Genomic DNA, 25,059 nt, shown 5'->3' with positions numbered 1-25,059 from the left:
AGATCACCTTAATACCGAGTCAGATTACGGGGCTATTTAATTCAGTCCCATTTATGTTATCTGGTAATGACTTTCGGGGGGCTTTATTTTTTCCTAACACTACCTGAAGTTTCCAGGAATTAAATATAACAATTTCCAACATCCAAGGTTCATGCCGCACCACACACCCTTTTCTTCAAATTTATCTTGTGAGCTGCCTTGGATTCCTTTTTGGGAGAAAGATGGCATAAAAATGAAATAAACAAAATAAATAAATTCAAAGGGTACTCATCCTGTTTCTACAATTCTACTCAGATAAGGCACTTCAGTGGAGCCTCCTAACTTAGTAGAAGTGGGAGCATGAAAGCTAAGACCTCTCTCACAATGAGTGTGAATTTGTGGGTACTCTGTGCAAAGTGGGCCCAGAAGTGGTGTTGTGACCATTTCCATCTTTGGATCTCCAACAAATGCCCTGTCTCACTGTTTTCTGAAAGGTGGAACTTACACATCTTTTCCATAAGGAGATTTCTATAATGAACATCAGGGCAGCTCATCTTCCACATCAAAAATGCTCAAGTCATGCCTACCCATTATGAGACACACCCACACGATGCCACATTGATTTCTTAACATCTTGAGATTAGAAGAAGGAATATCATTCCTTCTGTTGATTTGCCACAGATGGTACAATCTGTACACATACCTGTATATCAACTGTGGAGAATATGCACCAGACAGGCAAACTGAGGTTAAAGGGGTGATTGTGGATGTACTATGAAGATAGGAAGGAGAAAATAATATGTATCATAGTTCAAAAGCAGAGGATGTATTTTCTGATGTCATAATATGAGTGTTACCTTGCTATCTCTCTGCTGATATCTCTTTATAATATTGAGATCTTCATTATAACATGGAGGGAGATAGAGTTAAACCAACGCTGTCAGTAATACTGGCAGCCAAAATCACCATAGAACAGGAAGTTAGCCATCTTTACTTTTCTCCCAATTATGCACCTTTCTAGATTTTTTTTCTCATGTAGGAAAGCCATAATAGGCCAATGCCTGGATATCATTTCTGGCAACCATAGTAGCTTCTGTTGCTGAAGAACAGCTTCAAATGTCTTGGCACGATATCTTTGCTTTGGCTTACAAGAGCAGGACAAATGAAGGCATCAACCATTCACTGGAACAATCAAATGCAGATTTTAGAAGTTTCATTTTTAACAAGAAGCATTTTTGTCATATGGCTTGGCTTTTTAAAAAGTTTTCCATCACTGGGTTTGGATTAGAGCTTGGGGTTCTATGTTTTGAAAGGAACTACTTACTTTATCCATTACTCTTTACTCATTATTTGTTATACTTATTGCAGTCTAGAAAGGTAACTCACTGAGTTACTCATTATTAACAGGTTAACATTACTGTTAATATTGTACTACTACAAAATACAAGAAAATGTTCTCTAGTTCCCACAAGTGGCCAATTCAGATACTGTTCCTTGGAAATTCTAAGAAAAATGCAAAACACATTACAAACCAATCATTCCCGGCTGCAGCATGAAACAGTCACCCATGTAATCCTTTCTTTTGCTCTTTCCATTGCTCAGACTGAGTTAATACACATTCTCAGTTATGAGTAATAATAATAATAATAATAATAATAATAATAATAATTTATTTATTTATTTGTATCCTGCCTCTCCCTGTATTGAAGTAATAAATAGGCAATCTGTTCCCATTACTGTATAAAGTAGTGAATTACAGCCATGTCTGTTAGAGACAGAGATGTTTATCACACTATACTCTTAAAGTGCTACTATTCCACTTTGACTCCTCTAGAACTTCTCTGCCTGAGAATTCTAAATACCCCTCATTAAAACTGCCAATCCCAGAATGCAACAGGAGGCAGCTAGAGGAGTCAAAGTGGAATAGTAGCACTTTAAGATTATAGTGTGATAAACATCAAAAAGTAACTGTTCTAGCTCATAACTGCAAAAAATAACTGATTGTCAAAGTATCAGAGCTTCCTAGCTGTAGCTTGGCTTTACCTGGTGTAATGTATAATTATTTTTCCTGGTTGCATCTTGTTTGCAAAAAGAAATGCACTGATTGTTCATACAGGTTGGAAGCATTTCTCCACCTCCTTCTAACCATCCAGATTACCTCTGTGGTGCTGAGAACTTCAAGTGCAACCATTGCCAAAGTTTGGTTTGTTCCTATACAATCCCAGGTATCTCATGGATACAGTGGCAAAAATGGTATATTTTTGATTTCAGCCTTTAGATACAGTTGTTCACATCATTCTCAGATTCATTCTCAAAGTATGAATGCAATTTATATCTAGCCAAAACAGCACCATCCACCCAGAAAAAAGAGGGATTGATAAATTCACTTTTTTAAAAAAAGCCAAATTTAAAGAAATGCAAAAAAAGTGGGAAGGGGAAACAGCCTGATGAGGACTGTGTATGCTCAGTGATCACAAAATGTTGATAGTGGTGGATGGGAATGGTATGGAGTATCCTGGAATAGAACATAGCTGTCTACATTGCCCCATACATTGTTGCATGGCTGTTGCCCATCTTGTTTAACATTAAGTGAGTTTTGGAAAACTGTGGGGTTTGGAAAAGGCCATCCATATACCATATGCTGCAATTTGTTGGTACTTCCCCAGGCACGCTGTATTTTGTTAGCCTTGTAATTTTGTTACATTTGTTAGCCTTGTAATTCTTCACTGAACTTAAAGAATGAAAGCTGTCTATATAATACGTATTCAGTGACTGCAACATTATTGATTATATTGAGCTTATATAGCATTTTCTACAAGTTAGCACTTTAAAAAATTGCTGACTTTGAGTTACTGTGTGATTATTATTATTATTACCATCATAATTGGCAATATTCCTGTGCCACTTCTACAGCATCTATGAGCTCACCTCTAAGAGCTGTTAAAGTGATTTTTCACAACATATCCCTTTCTTTAACCTCTTAAGCAGAATTTCCTTTTCTTTCTGATTAAACTTTAAACTGCAAAACATTCTATGAGAGTAACATTTCTGGAATGATGTGAGAGGACTGAGTTATATTCAGCCATAGATAAAATAAATGCAAGAATGAATTTATGCAAGGGAGGAATGTATGCAGCTGCTTCATGCTAATTCATTAACTATACTCCATGTTAACAATCTTTCCTTTTTTTCTCACAACAATTCTCAACAATAAGGTAGGATAGACAAAGAGAAGGTAACTGGCTCCAAGGCCTGTTACAGACAGCCAAAATAAAGCTGCTTCGAGTCACAGTGGAGGTATGGTGTTTCAATGATGCATGCGTCCTAAAAGTCCAGAAGCCACACCAAAGCCATGCTCCAGTCTGGAGCGTGGCTTTGGTGCGACTTCTGGACTCTTAGGACACATGCATCATTGAAACACCATACCTCCACTGTGACTCGAAGCAGCTTTATTTTGGCTGTCTGTAACAGGCCCAAGTCATTCCAGGAGTTCATTCTCAAGCAAAGATTCAGACATAGACCTCCCCAATCAAATATTTAACACTCTTTCCCTGCCTTTTCCAAGCTAAGACACCTCCAGATCTGTTGGGCTATAAGTCCTATCATTCTCACCTGGGGTAACATAGCCCAGTTCACTGGAAGTTGAGGAAACTTCCTCTACACTACAGTAGCTCTCACTGATTATGGTATCTGTAAAGAAACCACAGTGCAAAGCTGTTAATCTTGAAATCATGGAGTGAAAAGAATACTGTGTAGTGTTGTTGTTGCTGTTACAGTATGTGTCTTCAAGTTAACTCTAACATATGGTGATCCTATCATAGGGTTTTCTTTACAGGATTTACTCAGAGGAGATTTGAAATTATATATATATATATATATATATATATATATATATATATATTTGTATCCCGCCTCTCCTTTTTCAGGATTGAGGCAGGTAACAGCAGAAGTTAATACAGATACAAAAACAATAACAAAGAACAGCAATCCCCCAAATCCCGCAATCCTTCAACCCTCCCTCCCTTCAGTATAAAATTACAACAATAAAAGCCATATAACTACAGAACAATTAAAACAATTCAATAAAATGGCAATACCAAGGGGGGCTTAATAAGATGGGCAGTTAATTCTATTCTGGGCAGAGGTCAGTCTGGGAAGGCCCACTGGAAGAGGATCATTTTTATTGCCTTTTAAAAAACATTGAGGGATGTAATCTGGCGAGTCTCCTCTGGCAGGTCATTCCAAATTTTTGGAGCAGCAGCTGAAAAGGTCCTCTGGAAAGTCACCACCAGTCTACTTTCCTGAGGACCTGAATGTGCGGGAGGGATTATATGGTACATCACCTTCATCTAAGGCTGAGAAAGTGTAACTTTGTTCAAGATCACACTTTGGGTTTCCTTAGATGAGAAGAATGAAAACTCTGCTCTACCAGAGCCTTAGTCCAGCACTCAAACCACTACAATGTGTTGGTTGTCTAGTTTGCAGTTTTACCAACAGGACATTGCCAGCATCTTGTTCCTGGTCTATTTGCTGCATCAGGTCTACAAGTTCCAAAGCTAAATGGTAATCTAATTCCCAATTTTCAGTCTATGATCAATGGGTTTTCCCACTTATGTGGGTTAAATAGTTGGTTTTAATGCCAACCGTTTTTGTTCCTGAAGTCCATTTTGCCATTTTTCTTTGTAATATACTCCATCCTTTGTTATTTCACTAAGGTGTTGAACCATTGGGTATCTTTTGTGAACCAAGTAATAGTTATTAGGCATTATGCAAGCTTTTGAGTCAAAAACAGCCTATCTCTTTAAGGCTGCAATTTTGTATGCACTTATCTGGTTGTAAACACCACTGAACTCAATAAGGCTTACTTTTATGTCAACATCAATAGGATTACATTGTGGTAAAGTGAGCACAATATACATTTTAAATGAATGAAGCCTGCTTTGTTTCTTCTTTAGCGGTAAGAGCATTGGACCAGGACAGATGACACCTGGGTTTAAACTGTGACTTGCCCATGGTGACCTTGGGGCATTCACTCTCAGCCTAGACTACTTTACAAGATTATTGTGAGAATAAAATAAAAAGAGTGCCATGAATGCTCGATAATTATTAATTTCTTTAACCAAAAAGATGATTTGTGACCAAATGGTGCAATATAGCTCAAATTAAGCTTTCTTTACTTCAATGGGAGAGCATTTATTTAAAAAATCTTGTCTAGAAGCTGTCTTATTGCCAGTTGGAGGTACATTCATTTCCTATTCTCTGGGCTGTGACTATTCCTAACTGTAGTTATTGTGGCCTAAGATTTTCTAGTTAAAATATTAATATTCTTTGTAGAAAGAGTATATATATTGATGTGTAAAATCACTAATTAAGTGCAAGCATGTTTGAAACTATCTGTACTAGCAGGCACTGAGAAGGTAGGCTTAAGCAATGGCCAACTCCAGTGTCGTAATTTGTTCTACAGTCATCAATACACAACTGTGTTATATCATTTCTTATCTTTCTCCCAATTACGTTACTTGTTTTTAATTTAAAAGCTATCCATCTCTCTCCTCAAAATAGAGGACTCAGTGTGATTAATTAGAAATGAATGAATCAAATACAGGCAAAAACATGACATTGATTAATGAAAACATCTCACCATTATAAAAGCAAATGCAAACAACTCATTTTAAAAAAAGATAGTACCTCCCCAAATCAAAAGCCCCCACTTATTGCAACCCAGTTGACTTTCCCAATAACTGCCTGCATAAAAAGATATTTACCTGCTAGCAGAAGGATGTTTGGGAGATGGCCAAGCTGGACTTTCTTAGCTGGGAGTTCCAAAATGTTGAAGCATCCACCAAGAATTATAAAACCATTAAGTCTTTAAATCTACCTTTCTTTCTGAAGGTATACTAATAGATGCCTTCCCATGTTCTAGGGCCAGCCTGATCATTCAGCAAAGAGATAAGTTCATTGGCAAGGAAATGTTGGCAAAAATGGAGGTGCAAGTTGGTATCCAATGCGTTGAACTCTATTGGCAAAATAGGTTCAGCACATTGGACAGCTCATTTAATAGATTAAACCTTGAAGTGAATTCATTTCCCCCATCACTGGTGCCCTATATCACACTTTCTGCCCTGAGGTTCCTTGCAAAATGCTATCCAAATGCCAGTATTGGAATAAGATTCAATTGTCAATTCAGTTAGTTTCTGGAAATGGAAGGGAGCAGCATCTTTTCCTTCACATCAGGCAGCAAAAAAAAACTTTGGGTGTCCCCGAGATATCTATAATGATATCAAAGTGATCATGAGTTTTGTCTATTACTTCTGGGTAATTTTAAATTGCACTGACATTTTCCATTTCCTGAATTCTAGCTATCCAAAAATGCTAGGTATTCATATTCTGATATTATGCAGCCAATGTCATCCCATGGCAATATAATTACATAAGGAATTTGGAAGATACCTTTCCTAAAAAAAAAACTAATTCTCCTAGCCTCAGCTCATGATTTTCTCCCTCCTACTATGTTTGCATTTCTATTATGCAACTGATCTCCAGCTGGAGAAGGAAAGTGCCTCAGTTTGCAAAATATGTTTTGCAACATCCTTTGGAAATACTTAATACTGACATATGTATGTAGGACATAGATTTTGTCACGTTGTCAAACATTTTTAAAAGATATGGTATGTGGCAATAGGTCAGTTATTTCAGCATTAAAATATAGTCTGCAGCATGGATTTAATGTGACTTGACACTGGGCAGAAATTATCTGTCATCTGTTGTTCTTATCACTTTCTCATTTCGCCCTGTAGAAATTTTACAGATAGGTGAACAGAAAAGATTAAAATGTTCTGGTGAAACAAAAATTAGCCCAACTAACCAAGAGGCGGGATGCAGTGGCTCAAGTGGTTAAGATGCCGACTCTGTTGATTGCAAGATCAGCAGGTTGGCAGTTAGAGGTCTGGTTGCCGCATGATGGGGTGAGCTCTCATCACTAGTCCCAGATTCTGCCAACCTAGCAGTTCGAAAGCATGCAAATGCAAGTAAATAAATAGGTACCATTCCGGTGGGAAGGTAAAGAGCATTCTGTGCAGTCATGCTGACCACATGATCACAGAGTACTGTAGTCTTTTACAATGCTGGCTCTTTGGCTTAGTAACGGAGATGAGCACCACCCCCTATGGACTGACATGATTTGACAACCTTGTTAATGGGGAATACCTCCCACCTTTAACCTAGAGGCTTAATAAAACTCCTTTCCTTGAAAAAGAATAAGAGGTAGTAGTATAAATTAGTATCCCAATTATCAGTCTTATGATCATAAGAACCAGTGTGGTTTAGTTCAGCTCTGGAGAATAGAGTTCAAATCCCTGCTCAGAAATGAAAACCCACTGGATAACCTTGGGCAAGCCATATCCTCTCAGTCTTAGAGGAAGGCAGTGGCAAACCCCCTCTGAATAAATCTTGCCAAGAAAATCCCATGACAGGTTCACCTTAGGGTCAAGGCATCCAACCACAACAATGAACATAATACACCAATGAGGTCATATTATAGAAGAGATCTAATAGGAATTATGTTTGCTATTTCCATAAAGATGAAAGATTAAGCACTGTGCAAAAGTTGAAAGGAGCAAAGCTTGGAAATGTGTTTGTTTTTTATTGTATCTACCCAATTCTACAAGAGGTCTTGCCCAGTAGACAGGTTGCTTGGAGGATTCTGGAAACTGAACTCCAAAAAAAGTAGTATTTCTAAGTTCTGAAAAGAAGATAGCTTTTGCTCATGGACACACAGTACATCCAGAACTAAAAATTAGCATTCAGTGAACTTCACTGTACTGATCCTTATAGTAAACACCACATTTGCCCCTAATCTTCAACCAAGATTCCCATTAAAATTTACTGTATTCCCAACTGCAGAGCAGCTTAGTCTAAAAGATCACAGAAAAAAGACTTCTACTTATGCTATCACGTGGGTTCCTGAAGATTCAGGTGAAGGGCCCACTATGATGATGTGGGCCATTTTTCTATTTAAACTGTAAAAATATTTCTAAATTCATATATATATATATATATATATATATATATATATATGAGAATTTATATATATATATATATATATATATATATATGAATGAGAATATATATATATACACACACACACACACACACACACACATACACACACACACACACACACATGCATAGACACCTATGGATAGTTCTACAGATATTCTATCAAACTTGAGTTAATTGTTAGGTGAGCGCCGAGGATCTGCTTCCCATTGGTAGAGCCCTACTCATGGAACATGTCTCCATCTATAGGGAACTATCTCCCAAATCCCCGCTCGGCTATGGAAACCCATGGGTCGACCTTAGGCAAACCACGCTCTCTCCGAGGAAGGCTGTGGCAAACATCTTCTGAAGAAATCTTGCCAAGAAAAACCCTGTGACAAGTCCCACTTTAGGCTTTTAAAGCCAAGTTGTAGGTATCCAACACTGCAATCCAAAGTGAGATTGTGGGGAAGGTAGATCTACAACCTATTCATTTTGGAATCTTTGGTGAGGTAAGACCAGCACAAAGCCCATTGCTAGTAACCTCACACACAAGGAGTTTTTCATGGATAGCATGGAAATCTGTATGTCACCATCTAATTCTTGTCCCCTCCAATGAGCCAGATGCAGTGGTTAGTATTTGACTGCCAGTCAGCAAAGGAAGAGGGACCCCTAGAGCAGAAGAGCAGAAGAAAGACAGAGACAGCTACCTTTTGATTGTTGAGTGGCAGCAATGGAATCCTGTCTTGCTTGTTCACCAATTAAAGGACAGTCTATTCTGACCAAGGAAAAAGAACATTTGTATCTTGCAGTAGTCTTCATCTTGAATCTTTGTTAGTTGTTTCAAGTGGAACCATCAGGGAAGGACTTTGAGGCAAAAATCCAGAGCCTCACTCAACAGAATGAACAGGGCTGGTTTACCCCATTGTGAAATAACTGAAGTAATCAATGTTGCCATCTAAAGAGCCTTCCACACTAATACCATTAAGTCTAGAGTCTAAAATTACCTAACTGAACTCCTGCCAGTTTCCTTTCAGCAGGAAAAATAGACAAACTGAATGCCCAAAATCTGCTATCAGTTGCAGGGGAAAAGAAACAGTTACATTACTCACCATTTCCCTTGAATCTTCTAAATCTTTGTACTGATTAGGCTAATGTGCTTAAGTATATTGCAACTAATGTTAATAAAACGAGGGGGAAATGCTTCAAAAATGATGCATGAGTCAGATTTAATATGCTACATTTTGCTTGGATACCGTTGGGATTAAGAACTGCCAGGTTTGCCTTTAATTTTCTTTCCCACATCCTCAAAAGGTTTTTTGATTTTCAGCAAACTTGGCAGAGTGCACTTATCTTCAGGCACTGAACAATGCACAAGGAGCAAGCAACAGAGCACATTTCATTGTTCTTGATCTCCCACTAACAAAAACTCAATATGCCCCAAATCTGCATTCAGGGATGGGTTTGATGGAAGTAGATTTAAATAGAAAATAGCAATGGGATGGGGAGTGTCTTTGGGTTAACTCTGAGTTATGGTTATCATACAGTTTTCATGTGAGATACATTCAGAGAAAGTTTGTCATTGCTTTCTTCTTATGGCTGAGAGGCTGACTTACCCAAGTTCACCCAGTGAGTGTCTGTGGCTGAGTGGGGATTCAAATCCTGCTCTCCCTGAGTTCTATTCCAGCACTCAAACCAACATATCACATTGGCTCTTATACAGATTCTAATGAGTGCAAATAAACAAGTAAAGAACTCCCCTGAAGCAATACCAATCCTCCCCCAAGTTTATGTTACCTCTCTTAAAACTCACTCATTGTCATACATTCCATTGATTGTCATCTATGTGTTTAAATATAATATAAAAATAAAAGTTGGAGGAAGTTAAATCTGTTGAAATTCTCTCACACATGGCTGTTGAAAGGCACAGAACCTATTCATTGGTATGAGTGATCCATTGTCTCTCCAGTGCTCTGTTGAACAAATCATGATTAATATTCTAGCATATTTTCAGTGTGGTTTTCATTACAGGGGACACAAAACAGTAAATGGAATGATTGTTAAAAGGAACAATTGTTCTGTAGCCAAAATAAATAAGCTGAATAACTCTTGAGCTTCAATGTGAGTGAAGCCTGTCTTTGACAATAATACATAGGGTTGCTGGGAATCAAGGCGCTGGCTGAAGTCTCAACAAATTGCTGTGCTTCCCGAGGTAGGGAGATAGACCCTAAGACAAGCAGTAGTGGAAAATGAAAAAGATTAATTTGTGTGAGAGAAGTGACATCAAATCTTGGTTATCCATTTGTATGTGTTCTTAGTTGGTGTCAGGGCTCATTGGTTCAACACTCAGGTGTTTGTATATTTGTTGTGCTTGTACAATGTTAGCATACTAGCAATGTGGGGAAGGGATCAATGGAGAGAACCGATAAGTCCATCTGTGATTTCTAGAGCAAGAAAGGTCTGGTATACCAATCCTATTGCTCATTTTCCTTTTTGTTGGATAAACAGAGCCTGGAGAAAACACTGCCCATGATCTGGTGGTAAGTCGTCTACAAACTCCACAAGTAGCATAGACCCTGGGAAAATTTCATCTGAATTATAAGGCTTTGTGGGGTAGGAGCCTTAGGAAGATTATTAGCAACCACTGCAGCTGCTTTGCTTACCTGGTTCTTGGTTACCATATTACCTGATTAGCTAAGATTTACACAGATTCTGGATATTTATATTCTTTTCATGCACAGTTCTACCTTCCCAGTCTTACCATTGTGGCATCTCAAGACTCCTCCCTCCCCTAGTTTCAATTTTTGACTCTAATATAAACCTGACAGCTCTAGCACTGCCTAAGGGGCTCTCCAGACCACCCCAAAGGGACGGGCTGGAGGTTTCCAGTTTCCCTCCAGTTGGACGGCGCACCAGCCAAACTGTGCAACCTCCCTCCAGACCAAAAAGAATCTGGAAAAACCGGGGTGCATGGGGACGATGTCATCAGTGTGCCATTGGTGCACTGTGGCGTGTCCATGATGCAAGCATGGTGCCCTGAGGTGTGGACACAGCACCATGCTTGCATTGTGCACATGTGCCAAGTATGGACGGCACCACGTAAAGATGACACCGTCCATACATGTTAAGGTTCTGGAGACTGCCGATGCTGTGTGCTCCAGAACCCTAAAATTGGCCTGAGGACGGTGCTTACCACCTGTCTCAGGCCTAAGTTTAGATTTTCTTCTAAGGAATTGGAAATGATTGGTATGATGGTTTCTGATTTGGGAGGGAAACCAGTCTAAAGCTTTTAAGTTACATTACACAATTTAGGGCTCTGGGAATACTACTGCAGGAACAGGACTTTGAAGACACACTTATTTCAAATGAAGAAAGTTAAAGATGGAGTGGAAGTAAGCAGGGAAGCATGCACTCACTGGTACCTTACAGACTGCACACGAGTACACACTCTGTTTTGAAATGGGTGGGTGAACAGTAAGTTCTTTTTTGTTCATTCCTTTCTGTTTCAATGCATTTTGGTAGGCAATTTCCACTACTTAGTGCAAAAAGGAAGCCTTAGTGTTAATCATAAGCACATAAGCTTAATCATAAGCTCAAATGTAAAAAAAAGAAAGATTTGTGCTTTATAGCTAGAGTAATGAAGCTATAAATTAATGACACAGTGCTGACCTGGTATAACGTAATAATATTTAATTGCATCCTTTCTAATATACCCAGTATGGTTTCACAAATTAACTTCAGCTGTTCGGTGGAAGCAGAGTGGGTTTCAGAAATGGACTAATTCCTGCAGGCATTATCTGGACATGAGCTTGCCCTCCACTTACAATTCCATTCATGCCTCCCCAGTTAATTTGGAGAGTGTTTGAAGTCTAGAAGCCATTCCATCTCAAATTAGTCTCAATTGAGGGATAGTGGAAACTTTCTAATGTTGTCACATATTACTGCCACTTCTTTAATATGTGACAGCTGATTATTCAGATCTTAGAAATGTTATTTTGACTACAACTCTCAGAATTTATTGGTTATGTTGGCTGGGAGATTCTAGAAATTGTAATCTAATTAGAAATGTTTCTAAATTTTGTGATTATTGCTCAGATACAATAATACCAATTATCTCTTCATCTTCTTTACATACCTAGTACCCTGTGTATGTAAGTATGTGTATATATGATACCTGCCCACTTAGAATGGTATTGCATGCACCTGAGGACAGGGACAATGGTATATGACAAACCATGCCAGAATAACAACATAATATATCCTCTGGTGGTACCATTTTTGGACCAGCCAAAAGGCACAAAATACATCATGCTAAAAAACTGGATGATAGGTTTATCTTATGGTCACCATAACTCAGAAATTACTTGAAGGCAACAACAAAGCTTTCAGAGGTTCACAGGGTGCTTCATCAGGATTCAAGACAGTAAAATAACATGAAGGGGAAAGAAAATAAACAGTGTTGTGGTCTTATTGTCAACATTTTGGATGTCATAGGAAGTGAATTGAAATGGCATGTACAGACCTCCATGGTCAGAAGCTGAGTGAGAACATAGATATTAAAACAGCAAATAAAGTTTGGCTTCTTCTTTTGAAGAACTATGCTTGCATCTCTCTCGTATGAAACCACAGCTCCATATGCTTGAAAAATGTATGTAGTCTCTCAGGAAGATCTCTTTATTCTCAGATATGGAAATAACTTGAGGCAGTGGAATAGACAAGGTCTATCAACTGAAGTTGCATTAGGTTGTATTGATGCCATAATAGATAGTTAATGAGTGAGATAGCATGAGAATCATTGTAGTTTAGTGGTTAGAACTGTGGGACTGAGGCCTGAGAAATCAGGTTCAAGTTTACCATGAGACGAAACTCCTTGGCTGACTTTCAGCCTGTCATTCTTTCTGAGCCTAATCTTCCAAACATGGTGGTGGTTATGAGGATAAAAGAAAAGTCATGCATACTGATTTGAGTTCATTATGGAAGACAAGAAATAAAGGGGATAAATAAATAATAGTTCTCAAGATGCCTCAAGTCTTTGTTGTTTTGCTACAACAGATTAACACAGCATTTCCTCTGAAATTTTTAGGAAAGCTATATATCATAAAAGTTAGGTACTCTGGGATGCATTCAGCTCCTTAAGCAGCCATGAGAACTCTTCTTTACTGATGAATCCTACAAATGTAGGACATAAAGAGAAGCTTCAAAGAGCCTGCTAGAATAAACTGTAGGTTTGGGGATGAGACAATCAAGTACTTAAATCAACAATATTTAAGAAGGCAGTAGTCCTCTTCACATGTTCATCAAACACATGGATGGGGAATAGGAATGTACTTGCTGTTAAATGTGTGAAAGGGGGTTCTGTGTACCTGTGTAGGTTTTTCCATATAATTGGAAACCTCAAATTTTGAAACACATGGGGAGCAAATCAAATGAAAGCCCCTTATGCATCTCCACTGTTCCTTTCATATTTAGCTACAAGCTAAATCTTGGAGTTTAGACCCATAAAATCCACCTGAATTTGGCAGGATTGTTCCACTGAAAAGTGCATGAAAAGGAACATGTGAGGGATGGTATTGTACATATTTTCTACCAAGTAAGTCCCACTTGTGTTCTATCTGCTTCATTCCCTTGTAAAGGACTGTAGCTTCAGTGTTCATATAACTAAATGTCATCAGTATATTTGAAGGAAAGGCTTTTTATTTTTTTAGAAAGAAGCAAAATTGGATAAATGTTTGATGAACTAATTAACAAAGAAGCAAAAACTAAACATTTAACTGATTATGTAAGGTTCTGGTGAATTAGCTAAGAAAACAGAAGATACAAATATTGGATTTACCCCATTTTATGTGCTGCAAACAGAGAGCACTCTGGCAGCAGAAATAGCCTCTTATTTAAACAATTTTCAGATTCCTATAGTGTCTTTTAAAGTTAATTGAAAGCTAAATGTACCAGTTACTTTCTAATAATAAATTAGGTTCAGTCACTGGGGAGTCCTTGGTCTTGACAGCTTTACTGCCCAATTTTATCAAACTTATGTGCTAATACTTGCACACCTTTAGTAGATTTATTTGGTCACTGAACTGTTCAGAACATTACTTCTGAATCTTGGATTGAAGTAAAAATCATCTTGATACTGTGAGGTGCAGATCCTATAAGACTTTCTTTTACTAACTTTTCAATACTGACTATAAAATGTTGATTGCAATCTTGGGATGGATGAATAGATAGACAGACAGACAGACATGCAGACAGACATATAGCATTATATCTTTATTCGGAGGCAAGAATTTACATAATAATATTAGAAAATAGTTCAAGAAGTACAGCAAAATCCCTGAGCAGCTTCTGAACATACCGAATATCCTTTTCTAGAGTAGCAATAGGCAATATACAGCTTCCATGAAGTCTTCACCCATTTATTGGCTCGTAAAAATATGAGTGCTGAAAAAATATTTTATTTATAAACAAGGACAGACAAAGTCTGGAAAGCCTCCAGGGAATGAGATTCTCCTCTAAAGACATGTACTTTTGCTTTATCCAAAAAAAAAACTATTTTTACATGTTTAGAAATCTAGAGAAGAATATCTAGTCATTTCAGGTTTGTTTTAAAAACTGAGGGAAGCAAATCACATTTTTAGGCCCACCAAAGCTGCCCAGCCCCAGGTTAGAGTGACGGAGGTTGATGCCTATCCCAGTTCATTGTGCTCTCCAGACATCTTAAGCAGCAGACTAGTTTAAGGGGATCTAGGTGAATAGGTCACATACAGCTGTCTTCTCCAACAATGGAGAACTCTAGGGAATTCAAGGGGAACAAGAAGGCTACTGACTGTTCCCAGCATCTGATACCTAAAAGCAGTTGACTCCCTTTGTTTAATGGTAGGCCCATTCCTGGTGAAAGCAAAGAGTTACAATATATATAGTTTGCATTATGTACAGATGTATTGCATTAAGACAGAGGGCACTTGCTATCCCCACTCATCAGCATGCAGTATAATTTCTGAAAGGGAATATGTATTTTTTTAAAAAAAAAATCAGTCTAGGGAAGGTGCATCTCAACCTATTTGATATGGAGGACCAGCACTATGATTTTTTTTTCTGTACCTTTATTGAGGAAGTATTTAGATACAAGGCTTATGTTACAGTAGAAAAATACAATTTTTAATTTTTAATTCCACTCAGATTTGCTCCATTCAAAAATACAAGTGCTTGGGAGAAATCAGGTTACGGATGACTCCCTTTTCCTGGGTCAAACTGTTGATCTCACCCACTGTACATCTACCCCTTTTGATAGCAGCTCTCTGAGGTCTCTGACTACCAACCTAAGAAAAGGCATATTTCTTTATTTGTGCTAAGATCCTATGCACATGAGTTGAATCTAGGCCTTTTCCTTTGAACTATTTCATGATAGCAATAGCAATAGTAAGTACATTTCTATACCGCTTATCAGTGCACAGTTTACAAAGTGTAAGCTAATTGCCCCCAACAATCTGGGTAATCATTTTAGCGACCTCAGAAAGATGCAAGCCTGAGTCGAGCTTGAACCTTTTCACTGGTATTGAACTCGCAAATGTATGGTTTGTGAGTGAGTGGCTGCAGTACAGGCATTTAATCACTCTCTCCTGTACCCACCCATTCCCATGCACACATACCACATACTAGATCTGAAACTAAATCATGATATTATTCACCTATCATATTCTTCAGCTAGGAAGGTGAATCCTCAACAATTTCACTTTTGTCTACAAGAATGAATAATTACATTGGTTTTCTTCTTGCTATTGGAGGAAATGAATATTTTGTGGTTGTATTCTCCCTGTATTCAAACACCCCAAAGTGTTGCTGAGATATTATTCTGCAGAGGAAAACATATAAGGGTTGGGGAGTGCACCAAAATTCTGTTTTCTACACAGGACTGAAACAGAGTTTTCTCCTCAGAAAATGTTTTTTATGCAAAAGATAAAAAGCACATTTTTCCCCTGCAGAATAATTCCTGGATTTGGATACCAGGAGAAAATTGGACAAAATCCTCAGGGGTCTATTATTCTTCGTGATTGTCAGGAAACATGTTTTGTGAACTGTGAACCAATAATTTTGATTTCCATCCCAATCTGCAGCCATTGCATACTGAAACAAAACACTAGAGATTCTAGAGGTAAACACACAGGAATACCTATATTCTGTGTTTAGCCTGGAGCAGAATCTGTAGCAGTTATATGATAGCTCCTTTCTAATATTTGGAGGGGGTGTTATGAGAAAAGTGAAACTGCTTTCCACAGTTCGCAAGGATAGGACCCAAACTAATGGTTTCAAACAACAAGTAAGGAGAGTTTAACAAAATATTAGAAAGAATTCCTCTATAGTAAGAGTTGCTCAACACTGGAGCATAGTGTGTTTTTTGTCAGAGGTTTTTTTATGTGGCAGAGGTTGGCTGCCATGTTTGCTTAAGCTCTGTGTTGATAGGAGATTGGACTAGATGCCTTTGGTTAACCTCCTAGATCTCATATGCTGTAAAAAATAATGCAGTTTGAAACTTCTTTAAGTGCTGTAGCTCCACCCTGTTGAATCCTGGGATGTGTAGTTTTGCAAGGTCTTTAGCCTTCTCTGCTGTGCCTCACAAAACTACATATCAAGTTATTTGTAGGATGGAACCGTGGCAGTTAAAGTGGTGTCAAACTGCATTCTTTCTACAGTGTGCAGATGAATGCTAAGGTCTATCACATTCTATCGTTTCCCAACATTCTCAAGTTCTTTTTGTTCACAATATATATATTTTAAAAATTTTCCAAAGAGACAGATTTCATTTAAAAGAAATTAAAATCATTTTCTCTCAGGGGCATTACGTACACAGTCAGAAACTGCTTGCATTCTTTAATGGTAAATTGCAAGTGCAAGTGCAATTCAGAGGGCCTTATCACACGAGGGGTTTTGCAGCTCAGATCCTGAGTCACTGCGGGTCCTGCCATGCGTATTCACGTTATAACGTGATGCATTATCAGACATGATTGCTTTCTGGGGGGGGGGGGTTGTTCCGAGGCTGATCCGCAGTGAATTTGGAGTGACTCCTCATTTTTGTGAATTCAGTAACAAGCAAATTCACAAAAATTGTTTCCAAGCTCACTTCGATTTCACTTCGAATTGGTCTGGTGTGGAAGATCACCCCAATCTCGCCCCCAGTGACCCCTGTGAACTGTCCCATCATCCCCTGCCTGCTCCTTCACCCCAATCTTGACCCCAGTGACCCCCTGCGATCTGTCCCATCATCCCTTGCCTGCTCCTTCACCCCAATCTTGTCCCCAGTGACCCCCTGCCACCTGTCCCATTATCCCCTGCCTCCTCCTTAACCCTAATCTCACCCCCTCTGGCACCCTGCCACCTGTCCCATCATCTCCCGCCTCCTCCTTCACTCTGATCTTGCCCCCTCTGGCACCCTGCCACCTGTCCCATCATGTCCTGCCTGCTCCTTCACCCCGATCTTGCCCCCTCTGGCACCCTGCCACCTGTCCCATCATCCCCTGCCTGCTCCTTCACCCTGATCTCGCACCCAGTGACCCCCTGCCACCTGTCCCATCATCCCCTGCCTGCTCCTTCACCCTGATCTCGCCCCCAGTGACTCCCTGCAACCTGTCCCATCATCCTCTGCCAGTTCCTTTACCCTGATCTCACCCCAGTGACCCCCTGCCACCTGTCCCATCATCCCCTGCCTGCTCCTTCACCCTGATCTCGCCCCCTCTGCCACCCTGCCACCTGTCCTATTATCCCCTGCCTGCTCCTTCACCCTGATCTCGCACCCAGTGACCCCCTGCCACCTGTCCCATCATCCCCTGCCTGCTCCTTCACCCTGATCTCGCCCCCAGTGACCCCCTGTGACCTGTCCTATCATCCCCTGCCTCCTCCTTCACCCTGAGCTCGCCCCCTTTGCCACCTGTCCCATCATCCCCTGCCGGCTCCTTCATCCCGATCTTGCCCCCTCTGGCACCCTGCCACCTGTCCCATTATCCCCTGCCTCCTCCTTCACCCCAATGAAGGATGACAGCTAAGAAGGGGGCAAGGAAGGATGACAGCGTCCAGAGCCCCACTGAGCATGTGCAAGGGTGCCAATTCGAATCGTTGAATCCCTCTGGTGTGGTAATACAATGTGCATTCACTCCACTTTGCCCAAGTAGAGACCACAATTTCGTTCCTCAGGTAGGATAATACTCACATGAATTGCCTTGGATCCAAAGTGACTCTGCTCCCCCCTCGCTTCACATTGGAGCTCCTGTTTCACGTGTGATAAGGCCCAGAGTAGAATTCAGGGAGAAGAGATGCCGCTTTTGCTGCTGTTCAGATATGGACCATACATGCATACATGCACACCTTGCAGCTGCTTCTTGCACTGAAAGAAAAATTCCCTCTGTACCCATGAAAATACAAAAACTACAAAGATGCTGTAGGGCTATGTTTTATTATTTAAAGGCCTGATGCATTTCAGACTGTTAATATTTTAAGGCCTTCTGCAGGGTTCTGTTTTTAAAAAACTATAACAAATGACAAACAAATGCATGTATATAAATATCATACAGACCTGCGTTATGCTCTGTATATACCTTCTGAAAAGGAAAGAGGCTCAGAAATTTCTCTGATATAATTTAGTCATGACTGAAACCAAACGGAAGCCTCTGGATTTTTATTGCCTAAAAGATGTTATGTTTTCACATTGCCATAATGTGCTGATCACAATCAGGGGCATACATATCTGGACAGAAATAGACCAGAGGACGGGAGGGTGTTTCAAAACTCCAGATATTGAAAAGAGTGGAAATAATTCCAAGTGCTAGTTAAAGGGCCAGCAGTTTTAAAATCAATTCTATATCTCATACATATAAGAGACCCAGCTATATGCATGATTCAGATTTGGATCGTACTTACTAGTGGGTTTCTTGTTAGTAGGGCAATAAATCTATTCCAGAATATAGCCTGAACTTGAAAAAAGAAATCCAAGGGACTGAACTCTGTCCCCGCCATCAAAATAAATTCAGCACTTTGAATGCCTTTTTCAAAAAGTTCAGATAAAATTGCTAAATAAATTCACCACTCCACTGACATGGAAGTCCCCGGACCCCAGTGAGGTCAAACAGGAGAAAAATAAAATCCCTCCCTCTGAGAACCCTGTTGACAATTCTATGAACAGGGTCACATATGTTTTGTCCAATAGCATAGTGGTTTGAGCATTGGACTACAATTCTGGAGACCCAGGTTCAAATCCTGGTTTGGCCATGAAAACCTACTGGGTGATCTTGGGCAAGTCACACTCTTTCCGCCTCAGAGGATGGCAATAGCAAACTCCTTCTGAAGAAATTTGCCAAGAAAACCCCATGATAGGTTCACCTTAAGGTTGCCATAATGCGGAACCGATGTGAAGGCACACAATACCAAACAATAACTGTGTTAATGCAGTAAGAATAGTAATCCTTCTATAGAAGGAAGAACATTTATCTCTTGCCTCTCAACTCACCAGAACCCAAAGGCAATGAACAATTTAAAACATTAAATATACAAAGAAAAACTTTTAAAATTGAGTAAAATAACTTCTAAAATAGTTTTAAAAACCAGAAGGATGGCAAAACTGAGATTCTTTCATCACTTTAACATATTCTTATGCAAGGGCACGCAACTTCTAAGAGTGAGTAAATGCTGCAGAGCCCTTCCTTAAATCCATCAGGGGCACTGCCACACTATTGAATTTCATTCATAATTTTCAGTAGTGTGATGCTGACAAATATATGCACAATTTACCTCTGAAACAAGACATCAAGAACTGTCCACCTTATTTTCAACTAAATCACACTTTGAGGATCATCATTCATCTTGAAAGTAGGGTGTGTATTCCATGCATGCTTTTCTTCTACAGATAATTCATAGCCTTTTTTTTTTTTTGCCTCCATGCCACTAACATTTGGCAGCGCAGCAAGAAACTCATGGCCAAAGGTTGCATGTTGCCAACCTATTCTGTGCTGTTCACTTACTTTTATCAACAAAATATAACAAATCTTATGTAGGATATTTTTTCTAGATGATTTTTTTTAATTTGCTGATTCTGAACTCTACACTTTGTCATAACTTTCATAAAATAGTTATGGCATGATTCCATCATACATTAATTTTAGTTCATTGAAGTCTAAAGATCAATGCTAATAAATATTTCAAAATAAACACATACAAACATAGTAAACTTTAAATGTATTCCTGAGTCAAGCAACTCTTGCTGGATTTTGAACATTTTGTTTGCCCCAAAAAGAAATCTGACCTTGAGTTTCATTTATCACTGAAGTTCCCTGAGTTTCTTCTACACTTTGCACAGGCTTCCAGATGCATCCTCATATGCCCCTGCACTTTATTCTGCTATGACAGTCAAATTTACAAATATACCAGCCTCAACAAAGGCAAAAGAGCCATTTCCTGCCTGAACCATCAGCGTATTTTGAACTTCTGAAAAACAATGAAACAGAGAAGATTGATGTGAGGTGCAGCAAAATAAATTATCATTCATCATTGTAATAGGTTTCATTCAATGTACTTGGAAGCTTTCCATTCAGTTCCTTCCTCTTCCATGTATTATTTTATGCCTGAAAACAACATTATTGGCTAAGGGAAGGAAATGTTAAACATTTACCAGTATCTGCTTCCTCTAGTGTTTTAAGGAGGAGGGAAATGTTCAGCAAGATTGTATGATGTCTAGGTCCTAATTCAGACCCTGGGAAATTTCGTTTTCCTGTTAAGTTAGGCATGCTTCAGATCAACTTGCATAGTATGTTTGCCTCACTTGCAGTCCTTCTTCCAATTTTTGGCTTGAAAGAATCTCCTGACATCAAATCCATTTGCTGATTGCCTTGATCTTAAGCCAGAAAACAGCAAACATGCCAGCCAATCTAACTTAAATTTCAAGAATGCACTCTTTTTATGTTAGTGAGGCCCAAACAATTTTGACACATAAAGGGAGGGGGGACATTGAAGCTAACCCCTCTCAAAGGTATCCTCTTTTTTAATATTGTTGGCAATTGCTTCTTCATAATTTTTAAAAGACCTTTCTATTGCACCAGATATGAGATCTAGGGCTACAGTGACTTAGTGGTTCAGACGCCAATATGATGATCAGAAGGTTGGCAGTTCGAGGCCCGAGTCCTGAATGATGGGGTGAGCTCCCATCATTAGTCCCAGCTTCTGCCAACCTAGCAGTTTGAAAGCATGCAAATGCAAGTAGATAAATAGGTACCACTTCGGTGGGTAGGTAACACTGTTCTGTGCAGTCATGCTGGCCACATGACCACCAGCATAGTTTTTGGACAATGCTGGCTCTTCGGCTTAGTAACAGAGATGAGCACTGCCCCCTACAGTCAGTTACAAGTATACATTCATATCAAGGAATTACTTTTACCTTTACTTATGAGATCTAGGCATGCACTTCTCAGGTTGACTGTTTTAACTTGGTTTAAAAAAATACTTGGTCACTTTAGAATCCAGCATTCAGAAGGGTCCAAAGAGCAAAATCAGCCCCCCAATCCACCCAAGTTAACTACTCCTGCTCTAAATAAACCATAACCACATTACAATGAAACAAGCAAGGAAGGAGGTGATTTCATTCATTTCTGATGTTGTTATGTTTTCTGGTGCAGTTCAAAACAGCTAAAACTTCATGCTGAAATGATTAGGTGATGCATGCTATACTTATACCACCACCAATCCAAGAAAAGCCCTGCATTTATGCAAAGGTGTAATTCTGTGCTCCTACCAGCACAGACTGAAACTGGTTTTATGCTTTTACTCTTTTTTCTATAAATACACATTGGTCTACACTTACAAGTAGAATGGCTGCCTGAAACAGAATGTTTGCCCCAGGCAGTCTTGCCTGGAAATCATACAAAAATCACAATGGATAAAGAATCTGTGGAATATTTGGGGGATTTGGCTCCAAATCCATAGGTCCCTAGAAAACTAGAAATTTTGGACTACAGCTCCCAAAATCTTCCATTCGTTAGATGAAGGGGTCTGAGAGATATAGTCTTAAAAAAGTAACTTTCCCCAGCACTGCAGAATCATGTAATGCTGAAACAGTGAAAGATACAAAATGTAATCCAAAATTCTGCTGAGCCATGCCAATTTGTGATTACATCCTCAACTTTTGTCATTTAGTCAATCCCACTTTGTCAGCATTAGACAGCCACTGCATCAGCATCCCTGAAGCTCCTTATAGTTCATTTCAACAGTATACATGGCAACCCTTCATCCACCGATGCTGCTGCTACTATCTTTTCTGCCTAATATAATGAAAGATAAAGAAGAAAGGAGCATTTAAAAGTAAATAATCAGTTTCCTCAATGGCTGTTTTGACTGTTCAAAGGCAGTCTTGTGTGACAAGAGTCCAGCAGCAAAGCAAGGTGAAGTTAACCATTTGCCAACTAGCCAAGATTTGATTTGGTGAATTTCTGTGGAAGAAATGTTGCTTCAACAAGGCATTGTGCACAATTCAGTGAACACCTAAATAACAAAACACAGACATACCAAGTCCTAGTAGACCACAAGTTGAACATGAATCAACAGTGTGATACAGCAACTAAAAAGGTTACTGCTATTCTAGGCTGCATCAATAGCAGTATATTGTGTCTAGATCAAAGGAAGTAATAGTGCCTCTCTATTCTACTTTGATCAGGCCTCACCTGAAACACTGTGTCCAGTTCTGGGCACCACAATTCAAAAAGGATGTGGAGAAACTGGAGCGGGTCCAGGGGAGGGCAACCAAAATTATGAAGTGTCTGAAACCATGCCTTATGATGAGAGACTTAGGGAGCTGGGTATGTTTAGCCTGGAGAAGAGGTGATATGATAGCCCTGTTTAAGTATTAGATGGGGTGTCATATTGAGGATGGAGGAAGCTTGTTCTCTGCTGTTCCAGAGAATAGGACCCGGAGCAATGGATGCAAGCTACAGGAAAAGAGAGTCCACCTCAGCATTAGGAAGAATTTCCTGACTGTAAGAGCTGTTCAGTGGTGGAACACACTCCCTCGGAGAGTGGTGGAGTCCCCTTCTTTGGAAGTTTTTAAACAGAGGCTGGATGGTCATCTGTTGGGAGTGCTTTGATTATGAGCTCCTGCATGGCAGAGGGTTGGACTGGATGGCCCTTGTAGTCTCTTCCAACTCTATGATTCTATGAGTAACCCTAAATATTATAGAATGCTATCTTGACACCCCAGCACAACCAAGGAGTTTTCAAATGTATCTTTTGTGCACTGTGGTGGGAACTTGTAAGAAACTATGCTGGATGGAGATGAGATGGAGTTCAGATACTCATTTAGGAATACAGGAAGTTTGTTTTAATTGAGTGACACCATTGGTCCATGTAATAGCTTCCCAAGGCTTTAAGTGATGTTTTTTTTTTCCTGAGTGCTATGGATTACATCTATAGATTTACATCTATAATAAAAGAGAAGGTGAGTTTATCAGAAGCATATTTCCAAGACCATTTGTCTTGGCTATTTGTATAGGGGTGTTTTCATGTATTCTTAATTGTTTTATAGCATATGATGTTTGTACAGGGGGGTTGTAATTTGTGATCTATGATGTTTTAACTGTTGTATTATTGCTGTAATTTGTGATCTATGATGTTTTAAGTGTTGTATTATTGTTGTTCACCGCTATGATCCTTGGAATAGCGGTATATAAATAAACCATATTATTATTATTATTATTATTATTATTATTATAAAATCTAAATATCTGAAATGTGGTAAATGAATAATATATAGGGATGGGCATCTTTGGCCTTCAAAATATTTTTAAAATCTGCTCTAGCCAGCATGACCAGTCATGAGGACAACACTTCCTCTCAACATTGATTGACAGAAGCTCTCCCAGGTTCCACACAAGTCTTTTCCAGGAGCACCTAGGGATGTCTAAGATTGAATTGGAGAGCTTCTGCATTCAGTGCCATGTGTTCTGCTTTGAATGTAGGGTCCTTCTCTTAAGGAGAGAAGTCCACTCTCCTATCTTCAAAAGATCAGGTGTCAAATCTTTCTCTGTATGGCCTACAGAGTGCTCTTTCTCAGATGTAGGAAACTGGTGGGACTAGAGGTATTTTTCCACACATGCTGGATCTCTGAAAGAGAAATAGCAGCAACTATCATATTAACTTTTCCGATTTTAATATATTTTCTCTGAAAGAAGTTCTGGTGATTTTGTAGAAGTTAACTTTTGTAGGAGTTAACATCTAAGGAGCAGGCATAGATGCCTTATTTCAATTTCAATTTAATGAACAATTTATGATTGTATTTTGTTGTTAAACACCTTTGAGTTAATTCTGACTCTCGGTGACCCAGTGGATGAGACATCTCTAGGTCTCTCTGTTCTCCATTGCTCCGTTTAAGTCCTGTAAATTCATACCCATGACTTCCTTAATAGAGTCCATCCATCTAGCATGCAGTCTTCCTCTCTTTCTACATTCCTCCACTGTTCCTAGCATTATTGTCTTTTCCAATGAATCATGCCTTCTCGTGATGTGGCCAAACTAGGACAACCTCAGCTTTATCATCTTGGCTTCCAGGGAGATATCAGGATTTATATGTTCTAGGACCTAATTGTTTGTCTTTTTGGCTATCCATAGTATCCACAACACTATTCTCCAGCACCAAATGTATATTTCATTCAATTGGGTATCCATCATATGGAGGGGAAATTGAAGCAAGCAACTTGATTGAAGTGCAATGATGTTCACCTCCATTTGTTACCTAGCACCATTCATAGATTCCCTCTGTCTCAGAATCCCTCTTTGAAGCATCTGGGGCAAGGTACTTCACATATCTCAAATCACTGTGTAGGGTAAGGCATCTCAGATTTCTAACATCCCAGACGTCCTGTTCCTGTATGCCAGCCTGTATTTGCTATATTTTTCCTGTATTTTAAGTTTGCATATTTATTTGGGCATCAAAGAACTGTTTAACATTTGAAACATTTTAAGTTTGCATATTTATTTGGTCAGTGTGTTGACTCCTGTCCTATTATTGCTATTGAAGGAATT

At 39.2% G+C, this 25,059-nt stretch overlaps 1 protein-coding gene across 1 annotated transcript in view; it reads left to right on the top strand.

Annotated features, from left to right (window-relative positions):
• BANK1 (B cell scaffold protein with ankyrin repeats 1) overlaps nucleotides 1–25,059 on the top strand; it is a 206,171-nt gene that overhangs the window by 83,524 nt on the left and 97,588 nt on the right. The window lies entirely within an intron of this gene.

Source organism: Sceloporus occidentalis, unplaced genomic scaffold (assembly GCF_023333645.1).
Source record: "Sceloporus occidentalis isolate IW3139 unplaced genomic scaffold, rSceOcc1.0.p SCAF_5, whole genome shotgun sequence".
Classification (NCBI taxonomy): Eukaryota; Metazoa; Chordata; class Lepidosauria; order Squamata; family Phrynosomatidae; genus Sceloporus; species Sceloporus occidentalis.
The sequence above is the reverse complement of the archived record's forward strand: the minus strand, read 5'-3'. Positions and strand labels throughout refer to the sequence as shown.